Raw genomic sequence first — 7,542 nt, 5'->3', positions numbered from 1 at the left:
CTTCCTTACCTCCCGGAATCAATTTCCAGACAGCTTTTAAGTAATAAACTTCTCTAAAAGCTGCCTCTCCCAGGCGGATGTTCTCATTCCAGGGGCTGTGTGAGATTTCCCCCCAAACAAAACTGCCCAGAACTTGCTTCCCTCACATAAATTATAATAGTTGCAAACATTTTATTACTGAAACCTTCCTTTCCTCACTATTCCATAACATCCCAGCACAAAAAAATGTAACCACAAATAAAAAAGAACCATTAATTAAACAACAACAACAACTAATACAATGTTTCTTACCACCTAATGCTACGCACTGTTTGGTCACCTCTCTGAGTGGAAAGAGTTGCCAAGTTTGCAGGGCAGCCTCCAAATAATGTTCTGTGCAAAGCAGTTCTGTGCAGCATGTACCAACTGTGAACAGCAAGAATCTATAACACTGAAGTGCTGTAGTGCTATATAACAGCTGAGGGGCCGCACCATTGAAATTCCCTTTCCTAGGCAACTGTAGAAGGCAGTTTTACAGAAAAAGTTAAAGCTTCAGTCCTCACTACTTGCCCTGACTCCAGGCCACCACCAACAGAAAGGCCCGTTGCTAATACATTCCCTTATGAGGAGCTGGCTTTTAACATCACAGCACTCTTTTAACGCTGCAAAGGAATATAAAATATAGCAGTCATTCTCTTGGCCTTGCGTTTAAAGATAGGCACTTGCTGATCTTTCCCCACACCCTTAAATACTGACTGTATGGAATCACTGACATTAAAAGAAATGTCAACAAACCTTTGCCAGACTCTCCCATAAATGTGAAGGCAGGTCAAGCTGTCTGGTAATGGAAGGAGCAGCGGAGAGGAAATAAAAGGAGGCCTTCCTGTGCCTGCCAAACCATTCATTCCTGAGTTATCTTAACGGTGTTTCCTGCCAACAAGGCAATGACACATTCAGGGAGGGTTGGAAGGCCAGATTCTGTTCAATAGGGACTGAGCTGATTAGAGCTATGATGTCAGAAGCCCTTTTCAGATCACCGACAGAGCACAGTGAATCTGTGCAAGATTTATTTGGGACACACCAGCAGTTTAAAGCCAGGGGTGGGGAACCTTGCTCAGTCCAAGGGCTGCATTCTCTTCTGGGCAGCTACCAAGGGCTATGTGCCAGTGGGGTGTCAGGCCAAAGACAAAAGTGGTTAGAGCAATGAATGTGAATATGTGACCCTACCTGCCCACAGACTGTCTCGCCAGAGTGGTGCATGCTGTAGTGGGCTTGGGCTACTGCAATGCTTTCTACGTGGGGCTGCCTTTGAAGGTGACCCGGAAACTAATCCAGAATGCGGCAGTGAGACTGGTGACTGGGAGTGGTGCCAAGACCATATAACACCGGTTCTGAAGACCTACATTGGCTCCCAGTACGTTTCCCAGCACAATTCAAAGTGTTGGTGTTGACCTTTAAAGCCCTAAACGGCCTCGGCCCAGTGTACCTGAAGGAACATATCCACCCCATCATTCAGCCCGGACACTGAGGTCCAGTGCTGAGGGCCTTCTGGCCATTTCCTCACTGAGAGAAATGGAGCTACAGGGAACCAGGCAGAGGACCTTCTTGGCAGTGGTGCCTGCCCTGTGGAACACCCTCCTATCAAATGTCAAGGAAATAAACAACTATCTGACTTTTAGAAGACATATGAAGGCAGCCTGTTTCGGGAAGTTTTTTATGTTTGATGTCTTATCATGGTTTTAATATTCTGTTGGGAGCAGCCCAGAGTGGCTGGGGAAACCCAGCCAGATGGGCGGGGTATAAATAAAAGAAGAAGAAGAAGAAGAAGAAGAAGAAGAAGAAGAAGAAGAAGAAGGCTAGTTTCTGCACACATTCACACACATTTTTCTGGGCGTTATTAGAGTTCAAGGACAACATTCCAGTCAGGTAAAACCACCTGGAGTTCTGAGGGACAGGTATAGAGGCCTCACATTTGCTCCCTGAGCCTGAGGTTCTCCACCTCTTGTCTAAAGCATAATTCCAAGATGAGCTTGGTGTTCTACCCAGAACATTCCCATTCAAGTTCAGAAGACAGAGTCTGAATCAAAACTCTTATGCTTTGTTTTCATACCCCAAGGAGCAGGACTGAACTCCAGGTGTATTACACACAGTTTTATGATGAGCCAAGAAGGACATTTATAATAATGCTTTACTGGGTCTGTGACTCCTATCACAGTGTGAAAAAGCACCTTGTTCCAGTTCCTTTGGGCAGCTGGCAGTCTTACTTGTTTGGAGAGTGTTAAGTTAAAAGTGTTGCAGAGTTGATCATGATATAAGCTTCCAAACCTGGGCAGAATTGCCTGAATGTTTGTAACTCACTCAGTTTTATGGCAGCAAGATGTAACCATGCCATTTCATGCAATCCAAGAGTGGATGGGGCTGCAGAGGCAGCTGTTTTATGCATCTAGCTCAGTATTGTCGGTTCTTCCCTGACTGGCAATGCCTCTCTATAGTTTCAAATAGGAGTCTTTCTCAGGCCTCCCCCCACCCTCACAGAAAGGGTTCAGTTTCTTCTGAGAGATAAGCATAGCTTCATAACACACAGAGTGACCCTTTATGCATAGGCTGGGGGGGGGGGGGAGTCAGGAAAAAATATACAAAATAACTATAAATTTTGGTGATTCAGAGATTTAAACTGAAATCAAGTTGGATTTGAGTTTGTTAGTGTCTCTGGTAACTTCTCTCTCTTACATCATGGATCTTGACAAATTGGATTTTAAAAAGGCAAATTAATATTAGAATTGGAGTTGTCAGAGATGCACAAGGAAAATGGTGTTTTTACACTCAGGCACTTGGCAAAGTCTTTGCAGATATTTATATGATGAATGGATGCTCTGTATTATTTTATTAATACTATTGCTTAATACAAGTTTGTCATGGTCTTTGGCTAGAACAGTAAACCTATGAACTGAATAGACCTACCTGGATAGGAGAACCTGGGACCTTGGATGTGCAAAGCATGGGCAGATGTAGCTTTGCCTCCTCTGGCAGAATATTCACCAACTTGGGCAATGCTGCCGCTGGAACCCACCTCTAACCTCCCCAAAAGAGTGCCCCAGGCCTCTTTTCAAGCACGGATGGCTGGATCTGTCCATTTTGGTTCTCTCTGCTTCTCATTTCTTCACATTTCACTTCTCCACATTTCAGCCACAGTTTGCAATTGAAAACAAAATCCTCATGGAAATTCATCAACATTTTAGTACATATTTCTCCTAATACACATTTTTGTATGCAGTTCTGACTAATGTACATATTTTTTTGCAAGCAACGTGCCCTAATGCATTGTTGTATAACATAATGCATCATCCCTGGCTATTGACCATGCTGTTTAGGGTTAATATTTTCAGGTAACTTCACTGAGGACATTTCACCTTCAAGGGTGTACACAGGTGTAGATGTGCTTAGATGTGCTCCAAAGGGCAAACACTGTTCACGCTGTCATGGGAACTGAGAAGGCTCTCCCCCTCCCACATTTCACTATACATCCAGATGCCAAAGCACCGAAGGCTAAATTCAAAGATACATATTTACACTAGGATGGGTGCAAAGCTGGCTGCTTCCCTACATCAGAATGCAGCCTTTCCCACAGTGTTGGCTGGGAATGATGGGAGCCATGGTCCAAAACGTCTGGACATTCTTTAAAAATAACTTTTGATCACAAATCCATTGGGTAGTTCTCTGGTCCTTGCAGAACTAAGACACATTAATGTGACATGTGGTCTACCACCCCCACCCCTGCATTGTACCCTCACAACAACCCTATTAGTCTGAGAGATACGCTGTGTAAGCACTATACAGTCGTACCTTGGAAGTCGAACAGCTTAGTTCCTGAATGTTTTGGCTCCAGAACGTTGCAAACCTGGAAGTGACTGTTCCAGTTTGTGAAGTATTTTTGGAAGTCAAACGTCTGACGGGGCTTCTGCAGTTTCTGCACTTTGGTTTTCGAATGTTTTGGAAGTCGAACGGACTTCCGGAACGGATTCCGATCGACTTCCAAGCTACAACTGTACTTTGAAAGCACAATCTTTTCCTCAAATAATCCTGGGCACTGTAGTTTACCCCTCACAGACTTACATTTCCAAGCAACCCTTGAGCAAAACAACAGGGCCCAGAATTCTTTGCGTAAAAGAATATGCTTCAAATGCACTCCCTGCCCTCCTTCTCTCATGCTCTCATACCTGAAGGTAGCGTCTCCACCCCCATTGTTCAGCCCCGACACTGAGGTCCAGCACTGAGGGCCTTCTGGTAGTTCCCTCACTGCAAGAAGCCAAGCTACAGGGAACCAAGCAGGGGGCCTTCTCGGTAGTGGCACCCGCCCTGTGGAACGCCCTCCCACCAGATGTCAAAGAGAAGAACAACTACCAGACTTTTAGAAGACATCTGAAGGCAGCCCTATTTAGGGAAGCTTTTAATGTTTAACAGACCACTGGTTTTTAATATTTTGTTGGAAGCCCCACAGAGTGGCTGGGGAAACCCAGCCAGTTGGGTGGGTTATAAATAACAAATTATGATTATGATTATGATTATGATTAATGCCATATTTGGAGAAGAAAGGGGGGAATGAAATTAATGAAATCAATTATCATTTGTTGCTTGAAGTCCTGAAATGGAAGCCAAGCTCCACCCCAACTCTTGAAATCTTGAAATGCAACCAAGTTTCATCCTGAGCCCTCCAAGCAATTGCACTTTATGAGGGTGCATAAGCAGCCACCACCACACACTAGGCTTAGTGGTTATAGTTGAAGGATGGTTTCCAGGAGTGTATGAATCCTTGTATCATATTTTATTTTGGAAACTATGACTAACTGGGACACGGGTGGTGCTGTGGTCTAAACCACTGAGCCTAGGGCTTGCTGATCGGAAGGTTGGCGGTTCGAATCCCCGCAATGAGGTGGGCTCCCATTGCTCGGTCCCTGCTCCTGCCAACCTAGCAGTTCGAAAGCACGTCAAAGTGCAAGTAGATAAATAGGTACTGCTCCTGCGGGAAGGCAAACGGTGTTTCCGTGCGCTGCTCTGGTTTGCCAGAAGCAGTTTAGTCATGCTGGCCACATGACCCGAAAAAACCGTCTGTGGACAAACACCAGCTCCCTCAGCCAGTAAAGCGAGATGAGCGCTGCAACCCCAGAGTCATTTGCGACTGGACTTAACTGTCAGGGGTCCTTTACCTTTACCTTTTTTATGACTAACTACCATTTAAGAAAAATTGTAGATCTGAGGATTGAATTTTTAAAAAATGTATTGTTTAAAAACCTTTTATATTAGGGAGGTTGCACGCCTGGCTCCCAGGCTTCCCCCTACACTCAAGGCAATGCAGGGTTCCTAAAGGGTTTCTGACTTCCTGAAGCTGCATTTTAACAAAGTATCTTGATTTCTGAAGGTGCAGCTCACTCCCCTTATGATGCAATGTGTCCCACCCTGTGCTAGTAGCCAGGTTAAGGAGCTGCCTGCCTAGAAGTGAGTTCAAGGAAAGGGCTAAAAGAAGTTCCTTGTCCTGTGCTTCAGTGTTTTATCCTGCTTTAAATCTGTTCAGGAAATTACAGAATAAACACAACTGCTTACTAGATCAGCTATGTATTTCAGTGGCAGAGAGCCACAACCATAGCCAGGTTGTACTTGTCAGAAAGAATATCAGAAAATCCCCAGACATTATAGCTCCCTTGCCGTCTGCAGCTTTTTAACCTTAAAGCCTGGAATGAAAGTGTCTGTTCCATGTAAAGAGATATGCTTGAAAAGATGGAACCTTGGTTGTACAACACATAGAGCTCCTAGCAGACCAGGGGTACAGTTTCAAGTTCCCTTATTTGGGAGTAAGTCCCACTGAACTCATTTGGTCTTACATCTGAGTGAACATATGTGCAATGTACGCACCGTTTACTTTCAACATGATTCTGGGTATCACTTTGTGTGTGTGTGTGTGTGTGTGTGTGTGTGTTTGTCAACATCCTATGTTCTGCCCACACTAGAAGGCATAGCTACACAGATCCAGGAGATACAATTCACTTCAGTACCAACTTTTAAAATGTTTCCCCCCATTCAGTTGTTTCTGTTGCTGTTGCTGTAGTTTTAACATTAGCCTTCTGCTTCTACTGTCTCCAGACTCCACTTTGCACTCCATAAAGCCTGTTAGCGCAGCCTGAGCCTGCATTGCCTGGCTGGTCACAAGGCTACTGATGTTGTTGTCAATTCCTTCCCTTCACTACTCTCTGATGAAAAGCAGCAATGAAAGGAGCGGGGGCAGCACAAATGCAAGCAGAGTTTCAAAAGGCCAGATGCTATTCTCCCCCACACCCATGGCTCAAGATACAAAAACTAGGGTAGGGCTTAATGTAAGATTGCCAAGAGAGGCTTTCTCTTTCTTAGGCAGCCTTATCTTATTGCCTGTTTTCCTGGCCTCACCTCCAGCTGGGAAAACAGAAGGCATAACAACAAAAATGCATCTATGTGCTGCCCAGTCAACCACCAGCCACCCAACTATGTCCCAAGAGGCATCCCCCACAGGATCACAACACAAGTAGCAATTTTCTCCACATAAGGGGCAGGCAGAGCATAAACACTGTGTGAAACTGATTTGGCACACCAGCACTGGCTGCAACATTCATGCCAGGTTCATTTTGGAGCCTCCCTTCCCCCCTCAAATTGTTCTTGAGTGTTGGTGCTGACCTTTAAAGCCCTAAATGGCCTCGGCCCAGTATACCTGAAGGAGCGTCTCCACCCGCATCGTTCAGTGCGGACACTGAGGTCCAGCTCCAAGGGCCTTCTGGCGGTTCCCTCACTGCGAGAAGTAAGGTTACAGGGAACCAGGCAGAGGGCCTTCTCAGTAGTGGCGCCTGCCCTGTGGAACGCCCTCCTAACAGATGTCAAGGAAATAAACAACGATCTGACTTTTAGAAGACATCTGAAGGCAGCCCTGTTCAGGGAAGTTTTTAATGTTTGATGTTTTATCATGGTTTTAATATTCTGTTGGGAGCCACCCAGAGTGGCTGGAGAAACACAGCCAGATAGGCAGGGTATGTATGTATGTATGTATTATTATTATTATTATTATTATTATTATTATTATTATTTTATTGGGCCAATCAGTTGTGCACAAATTTGCTTTTCATCTGTTTTATAGAAATAAAACATTTCCAGCAACATAACATCACACAAATTCCATCAATAAGTGCAGCAACTAAAACAGAAGATGAGAATAAAACTCAGAAGCGGTGTGACAGGGGACGGGGTGGGGAGGAACCAGCAACAAGGCTGAGGCCACACAGTTACTATTTCGTTTGTTTGTTTGTTTATTATTAAATTTGTGAGGTCCATGCCTTTACACAAAATACCATAAAACATTATTAAAAGATAACAATAAGATTATAAAAGTAAGCTAAAATTCATGCCATGCTATCCCAGCAAGGAGACTATTACTATTAAGTTACTATTTCATAAAATGACCAAGTCAGATTTCTAGGAAAGCTACATGCTTGTATTGTTTCACTTGATAATTGATTCCATAAGCCTGCAGCTGCAATGCTAAAAACT

The sequence above is a fragment of the Podarcis tiliguerta genome (assembly GCF_965153285.1).
Source record: "Podarcis tiliguerta genome assembly, chromosome: 3".
In the NCBI taxonomy this organism is placed as follows: domain Eukaryota; kingdom Metazoa; phylum Chordata; class Lepidosauria; order Squamata; family Lacertidae; genus Podarcis; species Podarcis tiliguerta.
This window is presented reverse-complemented; position numbering follows the sequence as displayed.